Source organism: Felis catus, chromosome X, assembly GCF_018350175.1.
Source record: "Felis catus isolate Fca126 chromosome X, F.catus_Fca126_mat1.0, whole genome shotgun sequence".
NCBI lineage: Eukaryota > Metazoa > Chordata > Mammalia > Carnivora > Felidae > Felis > Felis catus.
In genome coordinates, this window is record NC_058386.1 from 19,947,163 (window position 1) to 19,966,130 (window position 18,968).

The following is an 18,968-nucleotide window of genomic DNA, read 5'->3' on the forward strand; positions in this document are numbered from 1 at the left end:
GTGTTGCTGCCCACAGGACAGGCCTATCCCCGCCATTATTGATTAAAGGCCCCACGCAGTACGGCCAGGGAGCGGCGTGGAGGCGAGGGATCCTCGGAGCTTGTCTCCGTTATCATGCTTCGCCGAAGGCCGCGCCACCTTGACCCCCACGCCCCGGCTCCCAGTCTGTGGTTCTTGCGCTTAGCTGCACGTCGGAATCTTCTGGGCAGCCTTACGGAATAGTGATCCCTGAGCCCCACCCTCTGGGGATTCCTATTTAGTTAGGGGTCCGACAGGATCTTTAGAACGTCTAAAGGCGCCCTGAGGTGATGCTTTACATAAGCAAAGTTAGGAACCTCTGACCTAAATGGAAAAACATTTCTATTCTAATCTTAGCCTGCCCCCTAGTGTTTGAAAGTTGGAGATTTTGGCTGGCCCAGAAATATTTAAAGCCAGAGTTTTCATGATTTTACCCTACGACCTGATTCTCCATTTCATTCAAGGAATTTTTATTAAACCGTTTGCAGTGCGCCAGACGCTGTTGTAGATGCTGGGTATGCAACAAAATAGACAAAAATCCCTGCCCTTAGGGAGCTTAGCTTTGAAGGAAAATAAGTCAGCAAGTTAGCAAATAACATAATTTTAAACGTGATAAAGCAGTCTAAAGAAACAAAACAAGGTAATGAGAGAGGATCTTTCCAAAATATACAAAAGTCTTGCATTGCCCCTGAAGGTGTTTATTTCCTAGGAGGCAAGGTCCATATTGTATGCTTTTATGGTACACCATGCTTAGTAAAAATGTGTCGATTTTTATTAAGCTGACTTTTCAAAAAAAATCACGTTATAAATTACAAATGGAACATGGTACTTTGGCTTTGTCTTTCCTCTCTACCTACCTGTCCCTTTTATCAGCCCCACATCCAGAAGACTCTCTTTTCAGCCTGCAGGGATCTCCTTCATTTTTGTTCATAGTGTCCGTACCTTTTCAGTGATAATACCTTTTGGTGTTGTTATGATTTGTGTCACCTATACTTTTTAGCACTCTTACCACACCTAACACAGTACAATAAATATTTTATTGAATTGCACTATTTTGTCTTCTTTTTACTTGAACTTTCCGTTAATGCAATGTCAGGCTCAGAGAGAAAAATTAAATTCAAGAGAATTTTTCAGGTTACAAAAATGGTATAACAGTGGATAGGGACAGTTCATGATTTTTGTGCAGTCACATCACCTTCCAGCCAGACACATTCTCATCAGCATATAAATGGTGTTGATTTGAACCAGAACAGCTGAAACCAGGGACTCGATGCCATGAAGATGCCTTCTCTTGATCTCTATCTTAGCTTTCCTTTGCACACTGGCCTCATTCTTTTTTCTCTGTATAATGTCTTTCTCCACATAGCAAAAGAAATTCCTGAACTTTACATCTGATAACCATAGCCACATGGAGACTGACCCAAATTTCTGTATCCCAAGTACAAAAATTCCTGAGAAGAAAGGGGATTGAGAGGTATAAACTTCCAGTTATAAAATAAGTATGTCATGGAGATGAAAAAGCACAGCATAAGAAATATAGTCAATTCTAGTTTAATAACTTCGTATGGTGACAGATGGTGGACTACACTTATCATGCTGAACATTTGAGTAACGTACAGGATTGCTGAATCAATACGTCATACATCTGAAACCAATATAACATTTTATGTCAGTTATACTTCAATTTAGAAAAAGGTCCTGAGAAGAGATTCACTGGCCCAAGTGGGATCAGGTACACACCCCTGAACAGGTCAACTGTGGCAGCCGGGCAAGATCATATGATTGGCCCATGTGGCTCACCAGGAATCCCCTCACTGAGACCCACGGCCAAGTGCTAGATCACATTCTACTAACATGGCTATTTCCAACAGTAACCACATAGATAAGGAAATGGAGCACTTCTTAGAAAAGGAGTACTGAGCAACCAAACCCACAGATGCCCACTACAGATATAACTTAAACAAGAAAAAAATGATCCCATCACTTAACCCACTTACCTCAATTATGACCTGACAGAACTCCAGGTAAACCCAGCCCACCCAGCATTCATTCACATGTCTACAATTTTCTCACATGGCTGATGAATAAAAATCTTAAAACAGCTTAGCAACCCTGATTTTCTGTATGTGTATTGTTGTAAAGCATATATGTTGTACCAAATTTGGGGTGGCAGGAATAGAAGGCGAAGTGGTCAAAAATCAGACCAGGAAACATGCAACAGTTGTATAGTGGTGAGATCACTGTCCTTAAGTAACAGATTCTCCACCCCACCTTTTTGTTTCCTGTTGTGTCCCATTAATTCTATTTTGATTTGGTATCAGGGTAACAGATATAGTATCAAATGTATCATTAAAATAAAAGGCATTGACAGATACATAAGATATTAGTAAGGTCATTATTGCAAGTAGAAGAATAAAATCAGGTTAAAAAAAAAAACTTAAAACGTTGTCTGCTCAGGGCACCTGGGCGGCTCTGTCGGCAAAGGGACCGACTCTTGATTTCAGCTCAGGTCATGATCTCACGGTTTGTGAGATCAAGCCCCATGTCAGGCTCTGTGCTGGCAGTGCAGAGCCTGCTTGGATTTCTCTCTGCCCCTCCCCCCCCCCAAATAAATAAATAAATAAATAAATAAATAAATAAATAAATAAACATTAAAAAAATTAAACGTCTTCTCCATCAAGTAATGAGTGAAAAGTATCTAGTAACCATCTGTCCTTGGACTATTAAACCATATAAACTTTTAGATGACTAATTTAGGTAGAATATGTTTTTGGAAAACTATGTCATTGACTTTCCAACACTGATTCTTGCTATAATTTCAATTAGGATCCAGAAATTACTTTTTATTTTTTTTTTAATTTTTTTTCAACGTTTATTTATTTTTGGAACAGAGAGAGACAGAGCATGAACGGGGGAGGGGCAGAGAGAGAGGGAGACACAGACTCGGAAACAGGCTCCAGGCTCTGAGCCATCAGCCCAGAGCCCGACGCGGGGCTCAAACTCACGGACCGCGAGATCGTGACCTGGCTGAAGTCGGACGCTTAACCGACTGCGCCACCCAGGCACCCCAGAAATTACTGTTTAAAAATTAGTTTAGTTCCTTATATATACAGAGAGAGAGAGAGAGAGAGAGAGAGAGAGAGAGAGAGAGAGATTACACAAAAGGATCCAAAATTGGGAGGCAGAGGAGGAAACAATGGAAAGGGGTTTCCCTCCCAAACCCTAAAGAAAAACCCGGAAAGACTAGAGAGCTGTTACATGAAAGTGCTTGGTAATATGCCTGCTTGTGCCAAGGGAAGCAAAACTCAGGCTAGGCGATTTTGGAACAGTGATTTTTATCAATTTCCCTACCTTTCCTCAGTTCCACTTTTATGACTGCTCATCAAATCCAAGTGTTGAGGGGTGCCTGAGTGGCTCAATCGGTTGTGTCCGACTTTGGCTCAGGTCATGATCTCACAGTTCGTGAGTTTGAGCCCCGTGTCGGGCTCTGGGCTGACAGCTCGGAGCCTGGAGCCTGCTTTGGATTCTGTGTCTCCCTCTGTCTGCCCCTCCACTGCTTGCACTCTGTCTCTCACATTGTCTCAAAAATAAATAAGCATTAAAAAAAAAAAAACAAGTGTTGAAACTTTCTTGTCTTTAATGCTCTCCTTTTCCTCTAACAAATTTCCTCTTGCTTAATATTTGGGGCGCCTGGGGGGCTCAGTTGGTTAAGCATCTGACTCTTGATTCCAGCTCAGGTCATGATCTCACAGTTTGTGGGTTGGAGCTCCATGTCAGGCTCTGTGCTGGCAGTGCACAGCCTACTTAGGATTCTCTCTCTCTCTCTCTCTCTCTCTCTCTCAAATAAACTTTTTTTTAAATAGCAAATATTTAAAATATGTCATACTATTAGTGACATGGGATCAAAGGGCCTCCTTAGGATAGGACATCTTCATTTCAGGGTATCATCTTCAATAAAAGTGCCTCTTTCAATAAAAGAGGGCTTAAACAGTACAATTTCAATGGTGTGTCTCCTACCAATACCTAACCTTCTGTTCATTCTTCACCCTGTCATGCCCACCCTCTCTGCCATTTAATCCACTTGCACCAAAAGACTCAGTTCTCTTCCATTTATTCCTCACTCTGCACCCTATTTCCCTCCATTCTCTTGCCCACCCACCTTAACCCCACCTCAGGGGCTACCATCCCAGCTGGGAAATAGAGCCTCCTGTTAGTCCTCAGGGTAGCCTGTTTAGCTGGGCCAGTGTAGAAGCTAATTCTGCTGCTCCTGGGGCAAGGAAAGGCAACAAGTACCTGTGACACAATTATAGCTGCACCGGGATACGTAACCATGAAGGCAACAAAGCCGTAAACAGATTTCACTCTCTTTATAAAAGCTCATGCTTCACAGTACATGCAAGCTTTCAAAACTTACTTTACAATAAGGATTTGTACATTTCATACATGCTAAAATCATGCTGGTGATTTGAATTCATAAAACACGCTTTTGGGTATAAATTTGTATTTCGTGCTTTTTGGAGATAGGACCACACAAAAACCGGATGATGCCAGTAGTACTGATTTACTTTATCTTTAGAAATACCGACATGACACTAGCTGGTTCATCTTTATGTGTGATATTTACAGGATTGTTAGACTGCTTCGTTCAGTTTATATAAGTAACTAACGCATCGCACAGGTCACCACATACGGCTTCTGTTTGGCCTCATCTGTGGAGGGAGGAAAGAATTATTTTACTCCTAAAAGTCTCTTCAAAGTTGCCATTTCCTCCTCTAGGTCCTACTATTACCCACAATTCCTCACTCCCCATGTATTGCTCAGGCTGCTCTATCTCCCTCACCCTGGCCCTGGCAGTACTCACAATACCTCCCTGAGGGGATACATAGTGACAGAGAGACAGACATAGAGATAGATAGAGATAGAGACAGAGATACAGATACAGATACAGATACAGACAGACAGACAGATACAAAGTAGAGATAGATACATACACACACACACACACACACACACACACACACACACACACACTGAGAGCACTCTGCTCTAAAGTACTAGAGTAAATGCCTCCGGCCAAGGCTGCTGTTAGAGGGCATATTCGGGGTGCCCGACAGTACCGAGATTTAGTGTTGGGACCTTAGAGAAACAGTGTCGCTCACAGGAAGCTCAAATTAAAGAGTTCAGTGATCAGAGCTGCTCCATCTCTAACTGAAGTCTGTGGCTTCCTGTCTGGGACTATAAAGGTTGAGAAACACTCTGGGTGGCAGGTGAGGGAGTGGATGAGAGGGAATTAGAGAAGGGTTCTCGGTTGATGGGGCATATCCCGGAAGCTCAGAATACTGTTGAATCATTCCTGGACCAAGAGCTCCACCAAGACCAAGTTGCTTGGGGCACTGCCTCCCCATGCCTGCCACTGACCTGCAAATTCTCTGCATTCCAAAAAGCCAGCCCACACTGCAGAGAACCAACATTAGATTCAGTCCCCACCAACTCTTGGGCTTCCTGCCTCCTCTCTAATACTGTCACCGCCACCATTTCGTCTCCTCCCCTCGTGCCTCCCCACTTCCTCCTTCAACACCACAGACACCCGTAGAGATTCACTGACATTTAAGAGAGTAACAATACAGACACGAATAAGGCACAGTCCTGGACCAGGATGCAAAGTACTCCTGATACAACAAGAGTGAATTACTTCTGGACAGTTTTTCCTCACCCACGATATTAGTTTCCTATGGCTGCTATAACAAATTTACCAGAAACTTAGTGGCTTAAAACAACACAAATTTATTCTCTTACAGTTCTGAAAGTCAGAAGTCTGACACAGGTTTCACTGGGCTATTCCTGGAGGCTCTAAAAGAGAACCCGTTTTCTTGTTCCTTTCAGCTTCTGGAGGCCACTTCTACCGCTTGGCCCATGGCCCCTTTCCACCCTATTTGAAGCCAGCAACAATGCATCTCTCTGTGCCTTTCTTCGAGTCACATCACCTTCTGACACTCTCTCTTCCACCTTTAATGACCCATGTGATTACATTGGGCCCACCGGGGTAGTCCAAGATAATCTTCCTATCTTTTTTTAATGTTTATTTTTTTAAAGAAAGAGAGAGAGAGAGAGACAGGGTGTGAGTGGGGCACGGGCAGAGAGAGAGGGGGACATGGAATTTGAAGCAGGCTCCAGGCTCCTCACTGTCAGCATAGAGCCCGACGCAGGGCTCGAACCCACAAACCATGAGATCATGACCTGAGCCAAAGGTGGACGCTTAAGCGAGTGAGCCACCCAGGCGCCCCAGATAATCTCCCTATCTTAATGTCAGCTGATTAGCAATTTTACTTCCATCTGCAGCCTTAATTCTTCTTTGCCATGTAACCTAAGATATTAACACATTCTGGGAAGTTGGCTGGGGACATTTTTGGGAGGACTTGATTCTGCCTATTGCACTCACGAAAAAAAAAACAATATAAATATAAATAATATAAACACACACACACACACACACACACACACACACACACCTGAGTTCCACATACATTCCTCCCCCACCGCATTGTGTAGCAGCAACCTTACATCCTCCTGCTAATTAAGGGCGATTACCCCTGCCAAGATGGTGACTCCTTGGCCACAGGAATCCAGAGCCCTGGCAGCAGCCATACTTATAGTTCAATGGGCCCCTTGCTGTACCCATTGGCAAGAGTGTGACCCTATGTGGAACAGAACCTCAAACTCCACAGAGCCCAGAGTTGCAGATTCAGGAAGCATAAATTCCCCCAGTAGGTCATTAGAGGTAATAGTAATTGAGGTCACTCCTGCTTCTAGCCTTTGGCTTTCAGACTTACCTATTTTCCCTAAGAGAGGCACAGAGCCATTCAGAGGCCTCTCATTCAGGGCTTGCAGTAGGCAGAATCCCAAGACTCCCACTCCCTGATATCTATGTCTTGTATCCATGTCATTTTCTTCAGTGTGGGTGGGACCTGTGAATACAATGGATGTCATCATATTGGGTTATGGAATGTCTCATGATTGGGTTATGGTATAAGGTGAACATAAAGGCATTTTGCAGATTTAATTAAGGGCCCAATCAGTGTGACTCTCGGTTAATCAAAAAGAAGAGTCTCCTGGCCTAATCAAGTTAGTCCTTAAAAGAGGAACCCAGCCTTCCTCGGTGATAGAGAGTCTCCCACTGGCCTTGAAGAAGCAAGATACCATGAGTTCTACATCTGCAAGAAAATGAATTCTACAAACAACCACTTGAGCTTAGAAGAGGACCCAGAACCTCAGATGAGACCCCAGCCCTGGCTGACACCTTGAGTGCAGCCATGCTAAGCCATGACCAAACTCTTCACCACAGAAATTTTGAGATAATAAATGTCTGTTGTGTAAGCTACCACGCTTGTGGTAATCTGTTACTCAGCAATAGAATAATTTTTTAGTGTGACCTTTTTTCCTTCAAATTTTTATTTAAATTCTAGTTAGTTAACAATACAGTGCTATACTGATTTCAATACAATTCAGTGGTTCAGCACTTACATACAACACCCAGAGCTCATCATAACAAGTGCCCTCCTTAACACCCATCACCCATATAGCCACCCCTCATCCACCTCCCTCCATCAACCCTCAGTTTGTGCTCTATCGTTAAGAGTCTCTTACGGGGCACCGGGGTGGCTCAGTCAGTGGATCGTGTCTGACTCTTGATTTCAGCTCAGGTCATGATCTCACAATTCGTGAGTTGGAGCCCCATGTCAGGCTCCACGCTGACAGTGCAGAGCCTGCTTGGGATTCTCTCTCGCCCTTTCTCTCTCTACCCTTCTCTCTTTCAAAAACAAATAAATAAACATTTAAAAAGAGAATCGCAGGGTGCCTGGGTTGTTCAGTTGGTTGAGCAACCGACTTGGCTCAGAACATGATCTCACGGTTCATGAGTTCAAGCCCTGCGTCGGGCTCTGTGCTGACAGCTCAGAGCCTGGAACGTGCTTGGGATTCTGTGTCTCCCTCTCTCTCTGCCCCTCCCCCTCTCGCTCTCTGTCTCTCTCTCTCAAAAATGAATAAACACTAAAATTTTTTATTTTTTATTAAATTTTTAATGTTTATTTTTGAGAGAGAGAGAGAGAGAGAACAAACTGATGGTTAATAGAAGGGAGTATTGGGTTAAATACAGGATAGGGATTAAGGAGGGCACTGGTGATGAGCACCAGGTGTTGTGTGGAAGTTTTGAATCACTATATTGTACATCTGAAACTAATATTATATATATGTTAACTAACTGGAATTTAAATAAAAACTTAAAAAAATAATCAACACAGCCGGGGGTACCTGGCTCAGTCGGTTGAAGGGCTGACTTTGGCTCACGTCATGATCTCACAGTTTGTGAGTTCGAGCCTGGCATCAGGTTCTGTGCTGACAGCTCAGAGCCTGGAGCCTGCTTCGAATTCTGTGTCTCCCTCTCTCTCTGCCCCTCCCCTGCTCATGCTCTGCGTCTCTCTCTCTCTCTCTCAAAAATAAATAAACATTAAAAAACAATTTTTTAAAGGGGAGCCTGGGTGGCCCATTTGGTTGGGCAGCCGACTTCGGCCTAGGTCGTGATGTTGCCATTCCTGAGTTCAAGCCCCACATCGGCTTGTGCTGACAGCTCAGAGCCTGGAGCTTTTTTCAGTTTCTGTGACTCCCTCTCTTTCTCTGCCCCTCCCCCACTCACACTCTGCCTCTCTCTCTCTCTCTCTCAAAAATAAGTAAACATTAAAAAAAAATTTTAATTACAAAAAAGTTTAAATACAAAATAATCAATAGAGCCAATATATTAATCTAATGCATTTATTGAGCAACTCCTATATGCCAAGTGCTGTGCTGGGTGCTAAGGCTACAAAGATCAAATAGGTAGGGTTCCTGACCTCAAGGAATTCACTGCCCAGAGAGAAAAAACATAAGTGTAATCAAATGCACTGTGATAATTGCTCCAGTGAATAATGCCCCATAAGGTCTCAGAGGAAGCAGTAAGTAATGCATTCTGCTGAAACGGAATATTGAAGGAGTTTTGGTAAGGTGACAGGATAGTGGCCTGGAAAGCCACAGAGAGGAAATGACATGTGAGAGAGTTCTTCCCTTAGAGAAAAAGACACTAAATTATTCAAATTGAATTTTCCAGTTTCATAACTAAACACTTTATAAAAAGGCTAAGAAAGTTTTCCAAGAAATTAAAGCTGAAAGCTGCTTTTTTTTTATTTTTTCAATATATGAAATTTATTGTCAAATTGGTTTCCATACAACACCCAGTGCTCATCCCAACAGGTGCCCTCCTCAATACCCATCACCCCCCCTCCCCACCCTCCCACTCCCTATCAACCTTCAGTTTATTCTCAGTTTTTAAGAGTCTCTTAAAGTTTGCATCCCTCCCTCTCTAACTTTTTTTTCCCCTTCCCGTCCCCCATGGTCTTCTGTTAAGTTTCTCAGGATCCACATAAGAGTGAAAACATATGGTATCTGTCTTTCTCTGTATGACTCATTTCACTTAGCATAACACTCTCCAGTTCCATCCACGTTGCTACAAAAGGCCAGATTTCATTCTTTCTCATTATCAAGTAGTATTCCATTGTGTATATAAACCACAACTTCTTTCTCCATTCATCAGTTAATGGACATTTAGGCTCTTTCCGTAATTTGGCCATTGGTGAAAGTGAGTACTTTCCTCTCTTTATGGATTGGCAGAACCTAACTGAAGTCCTACTTCTTCTAAAAGGATTTCCCGACTCCTGTAGCCATCATTAACTTTTCACTGTTCTAAACTTCTATTTCACTAAGTCTGTATCTGACAATTTATCACTTAATTATACTTTGTTTGTATTCTTTCTTTGATGACTTTGAAGTGTCCATCATGGTACTCCAATGATACAGTAAGCTTTGTAAAGGCAGGAGTCATCTTTTAAATCTCGAGTCTGGGCACACAGTTCATTCTCAAGGTCTAGTTAAGATTTATTGATTGGAAGATGGAAAGCAGCTCTTGAGGGGGTTAGTCATGGAGGAACTCTAAGCAATGTTCACACCTTCAAAGGCTAGTTTAGTCCTAACCCAGGCTTTAAACAACCAGCTAGACTGAGCTTTCAGAATCTTCCATATGAGTATAACATAAGAACAAAAAGATCCACATTATAGATCATATTCAGAGTTCAAATTAAAGATTGGGTCCATCACACTGAAAGAAAGGATGATTTATTGTAGGAGAGAACAATGTCAACCTCAAGATAAATGTCAACCTCAAGAGCTACCCTCCCCAGGATTATAAATTTAATCAATTATCTATGCATAGTCTAAACCCTTCAAGATGCTTTTTAAATTAAAAATAACTTTTTTTTCTTATTACTGTAAAGGGTTATTTTCTACTCCCCCCCCCCCCTCCATCCCCACCCCTATTCCTGGAGTCTGGTGCCTCCTATGAAAGCTTGATTAGCAGAAGAGGACACTTAGTAGGGAAAAAGAAAGCAACTCTTTGTAGCATTATAGTCCCTGAGAGCACAAGAACGTTGGCAGTGAGGAAGGTCTGATTTTTTTTACAGCTTATCCTCTCTAAGGGAGGACCATAATAAGGGTTTTTTTCTTTTCTTCCCTCTTCTACTGATTCAAGCCCCAGGAAATCCTCAGTCTTTTTCTACCCTCCTAGCCTGTCTCATCCAGAAGGAACTGGATGACTGACACTTGCTAAGGAGAAGAGGTCCAAAAGGCTGAGTTTTCCCTAAGGACTGGGAAAATACAACTCCCCTACTTTCTTGTCCTTTCTTGTGCAAGGGCCAGAGTGAACATTTTGGTCTGTGTTGCTCTGTGTCTATATTCTTTTCTCCTGTGACAGCAGAACATCCCCCATGGTACACTAGGTTCTTCTGGAAAGGGAAGGCAAAGTAAAGCAAAGCAAAAGACCCCCATCGTGAGCAGCTTCTTTCCCACCTGCCTATAAGGGACAGAGGCTGATCACGTTTTTCTACCCTCCTTTCCGTCCCATAGTCAGCCAGAACCTGCCACATTGCAGGAAGGCATCTGGCTGTGATCTCTTTGGAAGTCCAGAGAACTCATAAGGGAGAAAAGAGTCTCACTAATAGAACCAGAAAAACCTACCCAGAGACTTAAATGTTCGATCTTATTTACTGCTGTGGCTCCTATACCTGGCACAGTGCCGGATACACTGTAATTTAATTATATAATAATATGGATTAGCAGTATGATAGCCACCCATGTATTGACTACTTATCTCGGTGCCTAACATACAGAAAATACATAATAAATATCTGTTCAACTATGAGGGAATACTAGCATGGACAGTATTATTTACTGAGCACTTATCGCTCAGCTATCTTATTTAATCCTCACAAGAACTGTAGGAGATCAGTATTCCCATTTGATAGATAAAGACATTAGGATTGAGAGATATTAAATATCTTTCCCCCAAAATTAAAATGGCTAGCAAATGATGACTAAACAAACATTTCCCAAATAGCAGTGAGTGGTATCTTTCTCCACCAGAGGGCGTGGTCTTGTACTCCAGACTTGCCCAGAAAAACATGATATGGGGAGATCTGGGGAAGTAGTCTCATGATTCCTGCCATGTTATAACACCAATCACTGCTAGAATCAGGCAATTCTGCAGAGTCAGGGGAATTGACTGGGAAATGAGAACAAACTGGGAAATGAGAAATCATCTAGAAACCTAGATCACGGGGCCTCAAATCATAATCCTCAAGTTCCCCTCTCATGTGCATATTCAGCATTTATACAGGCCTTCAGCCAATATTTCTCCCTTTCTGATTAGTTTCCCCATGTGGAAAAAAGGTATTCTACAGTTATTTTTACTTTGGTAAATTATAAAGTAATGACATATGGTTCTAGCTTAATTGCTAGGTTATCATCAAATGGCCCACCAACATATGGCAAACAAAATGTCCTGAAATTTGTCATTTCAGAATCCTGTCTCTGAATGTTAATTTTCCTAAACTAGGACTCTTTCCTATCTCAAGCCAGAAATAAGGAAACTCTATTTCTACTTCTTTCCACTGTGTTTGGCAAAAATAGATTCAGAACCTATTACTATTTCACTGGATCTGAGTATGTCTCATTTACTGGCTAGATCCTTGCATACATATCATCCTTATCCACCCCCTGGTCCTGTCCACCACGACAGCAGTAAGTGATGAAGGGACAGAAGCAAGCATGAAATTCAAAACCTGAATAATAAACGTATAATCTGGTACTGGCCACAGGGCCCTTATTTTCTGCAACTAGGGTGTACCATGCCCAGTGGCCTGTTCTCAGTATGACATTAACATAAAGATACATTAAGGTCAAAGTCAAGATTAGGAGAAAGGACATATCAGGCAAATATTTACAAAAATAAAGTTGCATTTACTGTATTTATTTCATAAAAATGGACTTTAATTTTTTTAATGTTTATTTCTGAGAGAGAGAGACAGCAAATGGAGGAGGGGCAGAGAGCAGAGGAGACAGAGAATCCCAAGCAGGCTCTAGGCTCCAAGCTGTCAGCACACAACCCAACGCAGGGCTCAAACCCACAAACTGTGAGGTCACGACCCGAGCCTAAGTCAGATGCTTAACCAACTGAGCCACCCAGGAGCCCTGGACTTTAAATTTTTAAAACCACTAAATATAAAGAGCCACAAACATGAAAATAGGGAAAATTCGCCATGATAGTATTAAAATTTGGAACTTGCTTATACACAGTAGTATAATCTTAGTTCAAAATGGATGGATAAATGAAACACTTCCATATAACCAAAGACACTATATTTTTTAACCAAAGACACTATCAACAAAGAAAAATATCCTAGCCACAGATGTGGTACATGTCTGGAGCAAAAATAACAAAAAGGAGGGGTGAGAAGTTAGAATAATAAATTATATAAAAGGGTTACTAAAAATGAATAAGAAAAAGGTAAAGACGCCAATAAAAAATGGACAAGGTCATGAATTGGCAATTCAAGTAGAAGAAAGAATATATGGCCAAAAAACATCTGAAAAGATCAACATCAAATGAATTAAATTCAAACCATAATAAGATACCATTTCATACCTATCAGGTAAGCAAAAACCAAAGAGTCTGAAAATATTAACTGTTGGTGAGGACAGAGAATGGCAGGCAAGAATTCTCATTCACGGATTAGTAGAAGGTATGAATTGGCATAATCACTCTGAGGAGCAATCTGGCTGTATTCCATAAAGTTGAACATGCATAAACCCTTTGACACAGCATTCCAGTCCTAGGTAAATACTCTATCATTGCTCTTGTACTCAAGGATATATACAGGAATGTGCATAAGAGCATTGTTTGAAAGGGCAGGAAAAAAAAGCAACAATCGAAATGACCATCAACAGGAAACTTTTTTAAAGCTTAAATCCTGGCAGGAGGAACTTTAACCCCATTAGTTCTTAATACATCACACAAATCACAGTGTTTCAAAGTCAGCACTCCTTTTTTTCAGAGATATTTAGAACCTTACAACTTAATATTTCCTTCTGGTATCCCTTTCACACAAATGAATAAATTTAAACATTCCAAATGGGAGAAAGATGCACTATTGAGGTATTAACTAGAGAAAGCTGTGTGGCTTTCTGCCTCCCACAGTGGCTCACAGGGTTGAAATGCCTTGTTGAATTTACCATGGTTCAAGTACTGGCCCTCAGATAAGCAGGTCAAAAACACAATTTGTCATTTCACTAAAGGTGAAATATATGTCCCTAATAAGAGTCACATCAACCAAGCAACTGATCGATGAAATAAAAATGCCAATTTCTTAATTCATAATGAAATGTGGGACAGTTCGAGGGCCATAATAAATCCAACTATAATCAGAAAATTGACTGATGAACGTGGAATCTGTTGCATTCAGCTAAGATACCTTCACTGGAATGTAAGCATCATGGGGGCAGACATCTTTGTCTGGTTTTTCTACTGCTACAATTCCAGAGATAAAAACAACACCTGACACGATACAAATCTGTTAAATAAATGAATAAGGAGAGACTGATATATCCATCCCCACAATACTCAAAGATCCATCTCAAGATTCAGCTGCTGGAGTTCTTTCATTGGGGTATTCGTGTTCTAGTACAGTGCCAAGCTGAGTAGTGTCAATTTTGGCCTCTGAGATTCTTCTTTTTCTATACTTCCAGGACTAATCCCAGCAGACACCTTTAGTTACCTACTCTACAGCCATTCCCTTCTAATTCCTTGCTAACAGAATCCCAATATCATTCTGGGACTGCAATGTGCCCAACCTCAAAGAATCACAACTCATCTTGGCCAAACATAGCACCTCTGTTTTAACAGGTAAATACAGATGTTTTAGGCTTTTCTTTTGGTGGTTTCTTACCTGACAGAGGAACGACACTAGTCCTATATTTCCATTTGTCCTAGGTGTTCTTTGTTCCTTTTTCCCTCTTTTCCTCTCTTCCCTTGGATTATTTTTTATGAATCCATTTTATCTCCTGTACTGACAAACGAGCTACACCCTTTCCATTTTTTAGTCGTTGCTCTGAGCTTTACAATATGCATTTTAAACTTACCACAGTCTACCTTTGAATGTTACAGCATTTAACATACAATGTAAGAATCTTTTAATGATATATTTGCATCCTATCTCTGCTGTTGTGTTCATAAATTCTATATCGATAATTATTATAAATCCCCTAATATACTGTTATTATTCTCACTTTAAGCAGTTAATTCTCTTTTAAAGATATTAAAAACAAGAAAAATATCTTTTATATTACCCAAATATTTACCATATTTACTCTTCATTCCTTTGTGTAAACTCCTGTGTCCATCTGGTATCCTTTTCCTTCAGCCTGAAGAACTTCCCTTAGCATTCCTTGTAGTGCAAATTCACTAGCGATGCATTCTCTTGGCTTTGGCTTAACTCAAATGTCTTTATTTTGCCTTCATCTTTGAAGAACATTTTCACTGGATATAAAATTGGAAGTTGACAGTGTTTTTCTTTTAATGCTTTAAAGATGTTGTTCTGTGGCACCTGGGTGGCTCAGTCAGTTAAGCATCCAACTCTTGCTTTCAGCACAGGTCATGATCTCACAGTTCATGAGTTTGAGTTCCGTGTCGGGCTCCGCACTGACAGTACAGAGCCTGCTTGGGATTCTCCCTCTCTCGCTCTCTGCTCCTCCCATGCAATCTTTTTCTCAAAATAAATAAATAAACTTTAAAAAAATAAAGATGTTCCCAATATCTTCTGGTTTGCATTGTTTTTGATGACAAACCAGTGATTAGTCTCATCTTTAAGATTTTGTCTTTATCCCTGCTTTTCAGAAATTTGATTGTGTAGTGCCTTGGTGTGGTTTGTGTTTATGCACCTTGGGGTTCACTGGGATTCTTGGACATGTTGAAGAGAATCTTCAATGAATTGGATTAATCTGGAAGTGGAACAAGAGAATGACAGAACCGTACATTGTGTTTCATGGTTACATGTTGCTGAAGGTAAAGGAAGAGTGCTTAACCGCTATTCACAGCTCTTTTACAGCTTTTTCTTTTTAACCATGGTTTCAGAGACTAGGTACCAAATAAAAAGTTTGGGAAATTGTTCTGTCTGCTGTCTTGCCCAGATTCTAAGCACCGTAACTGCATAATTTCCCTCTATCTGGCATAACTATAAAATACCTGTAAAAAGGAGAAAGGAAAAAAGTTGTGTGAATGAATATGTTCTGTATAATGGTCTTTTCCACATTTTCTCCTATTTTCACCAAGCTGCTTCTTTTTTTAAAAATCTCCAGGTGGGGTTTATAGTGAAATATTAATCAGGTCATGGATGAGGTCCACTTTTAAAGTGAGGCGGAGTTGTAAATAATTTATCTTAGGTGATGTGTTCTGGACTGGACCTTGTCTACATGATGTCTGGCCAAGCAGATAAAACGCTCCGGGCAGAGTACAATAGGGATAACAATACTGATTACCCAGCCTCTGTGATGACTCCTGATTCTGTGATCACCGGGAAGGCCTCATTGGTTGGCAAATGTTAACTGAATCACATCACAGTGATTATTCATGAGGAAGGTCAAAGCTTCATGACAAAGGTCAATGAATAAGAGAATGATCCTGTGTAAGGGCAGGATAAAAATAGGTTTAGAGATAAATCCTTCCCTCTTCTTATTGGACCATTCACAATTATTCTTCCTAATCTAAAAATTGTTATACTCCTTGTATTACCAGCCAGACAGAAAGGAATAAACATTTAGAGGGTACCAACTATATTCTAAGCACTCTATAAAGGGTTTCACAACAGCATTTTTTTTAAATTTTTTTTAACGTTTATTTATTTTTGAGACAGAGAGAGACAGAGCATGAACGGGGGAGGGGCAGAGAGAGAGGGAGACACAGAATCGGAAGCAGGCTCCAGGCTCTGAGCCATCAGCCCAGAACCCGACGCGGGGCTCGAACTCACGGACCACGAGATCGTGACCTGAGCTGAAGTCGGACGCTTAACCGACTGAGCCACCCAGGCGCCCCTCACAACAGCATTTAATATTTGCAATAGTGAGAGGACAAAACGATCTAACTCCATTTTACAGATAAGCACACTGAGATTCAAGAATCTTGTCCAAAATCACACAGCTGGTAACTGGCAGCACTGGGATTTGCACCTAGGTCTGCCTGGCCTCAAACTTCCTGCTTTTGCTGCCACACAGTACATTCAACCCCACCTCCCAAAAAGTACTTACTGAGCCAACTGCCCTTTGGCTTCATGTCAATAGGCTGGCATTCTCTATGTCACCTGCCTGGATAGGAAAACCCACTCCTCCTGTCAGATTAGGAGTGTGTGCTCTGTCTGTAAGGGAATAACATGAATGCAGGGCTATGGACCATTTTCTTTTTTTTTTTTAAACATGAAATTTATTGTCAAATTGGTTTCCATACAACACCCAGTGCTCATCCCAACAGGTACCCTCCTCAATGCCCATCACCCACCCACCCCCTCCATTCCACCCCCCCATCAACCCTCAGTTTGTTCTCAGTTTTTAAGAGTCTCTTATATTTTGGCTCCCTCCCTCTCTAACCTCTTTATTTTTTCTTCCCCTCCCCCATGACCATTCTCAAAGTACTGGGATAGCACTGATCTCAGAAAGCATGGTGATACTGTGATGCCCCAGACTCACTGACAAGATGTTCAGAGGGGAATCCCCCATGAATGCGAAGTTCTGTGGCCTCTGGAATTCTCCCGTGAAGAAGTCTGGATGGGGGCAGCTGCCTGCGGCCACTTAAGTGGCATGGATCTCCTAGCAAGTTGATTGTGTGCTTGTCTCAGTTGTAGGTGTTTGTGATTCACACAGCAGAGTCCTACTTATCAGTCCTTGGGATGGGCAGGGGTTGGGGGGGGGGGTGGGGCGGGAGGCGCACAAGGCAGAGACCAGAGACAGAAGGCTTAGGAAGAAGAAGAAACTGAGTAGACTGGAACAAGACCAAGCATTCTTTGCCATAATTAAAACAAAGCATGCGCTAGCGAAACTTAACTTGTGAGAAGTGGACCAAATGTATGGAATGTTTACAGTTTTCTACCTGGACTCTAGCCTTAGGACAGTATTTAATATACTGTTTTTAAGTTTTCCACTTTTGCCAGAAGACCTCTGAGGTATAGTAAAAGATCTCTTGACTTAGAATCAGAAGACCTCACTTGTATTTTTGACTCTGCCACCTTCTAGCTGTGTGACCTTGGATAAGTACTTCACCCTCTATGGGCTTCAGTTTTCTTAGCTATTAGATGAGAAATTTGTACTAGTGAATCACTACCATTCTATGCTTCTATGATGACAGAAATCTCAACAATAGAGGATGGGGGGCTTTGAAGAAAAAAAAACTCTTAACCCTTACTATTCCAGATTATATTCATCCATGCTAGCTTTATTTAAATGGCTGATTTCAGGGGCATCTGGGTGGCTCAGTGAGTTAAGCATCCAACTTCAGCTCAGCTCATGATTGCATGGCTCATGAGTTTGAGCCCTGTGTCGGGCTCTGTGCTGACAGCTCAGATCCTGGAGCCTGCTTCGAATTCTGTGTCTCCCTCTCTCTCTCTGCCCCTCCCCCACTTGCGCGCGCGCTCTCTCTCTCTCTCTCTCTCTCTCTCTCTCTCTCTCAAAAACAGATAAACATTAAAAAAAGGCTTTTTTAATAAAATAAAATAAAATAAAATAAATGGCTGATTTCATTCCCAGTTTTCCCTGACTGGGTGGTTCAGTCGATTAAGTGTCCAACTTCAGCTCAGGTCATTATCTCGCGGTTCGTGGGTTCCAGCCCCGCATCAGGCTCTGTGCTGACAGCTCGGAGCCTGAAGCCTTCTTTGGATTCTGTGTCTCCCTCTCTCTCTGCCCCTCCCTTGCTTGTGCTCTCTCTGCCTCTCTCAAAATAAATAAACATTTTTAAAAGATGTTTTTTCTTTTTTTTTTTTTTGAGTATAGCTAACACACAACGTTACATTAGTTTCAGGTGCACAACTTAATGATTTGACAGGTTTATACATGGTGCTATTTTCACCACAACGTAGCTACCACCTGTCCCATTACATCGCTATTACAATATCATCCACTGTATCCTTATGCTGTGACTTACTCATTCCATAACTGGAAGCCCGTATCTTCTATTCCCCTTCACCCATTTTGCCCAACCTCCCACACCCTTTCTGGCAACCATCAGTTTGTTCTTTGTATTTATAGGTTCAATTCTGCTTTTTGTTTGTTTGTTTTTTTAGATTCCACTTATGAGTGAAATCATATAGTATTTGTCTTTCTTAGTCTCACTTATTTCATGTAGCAAAATACCTTCTAGGTCCATGCATGTTACCTCAAATGGCATGATCTCATCCCCTATTTCAATTTTAATTTGAGTATAGTTAACATATAGTGTTATATTAGTTTCAGGTGTACTATATATATATATATATATATATATATATATATTGTGTTCT

The 18,968-nt window shown here is 41.4% G+C and overlaps 2 long non-coding RNA genes across 3 annotated transcripts; both read right to left on the minus strand.

Moving 5' to 3' along the window:
- Positions 1-4,370: 4,370 nt before the first annotated feature.
- On the minus strand, positions 4,371-15,053 carry LOC109496370. Its single transcript, XR_006593231.1, has 3 exons — positions 14,791-15,053; positions 6,849-6,983; positions 4,371-4,727 (listed from the first exon to the last, which is right to left on the minus strand). It is a non-coding gene; the product is annotated as an uncharacterized LOC109496370 (long non-coding RNA).
- Positions 15,054-15,118: 65 nt separating this feature from the next.
- LOC123383374 lies at positions 15,119-18,027 on the minus strand. Of its 2 annotated transcripts, XR_006593057.1 has the most exons (4): positions 17,167-18,027; positions 16,732-16,838; positions 15,967-16,108; positions 15,119-15,429 (listed from the first exon to the last, which is right to left on the minus strand). It is a non-coding gene; the product is annotated as an uncharacterized LOC123383374 (long non-coding RNA). The 2 variants fall into 2 exon arrangements; XR_006593058.1 differs by lacking the exon at positions 15,967-16,108.
- Positions 18,028-18,968: the final 941 nt, after the last annotated feature.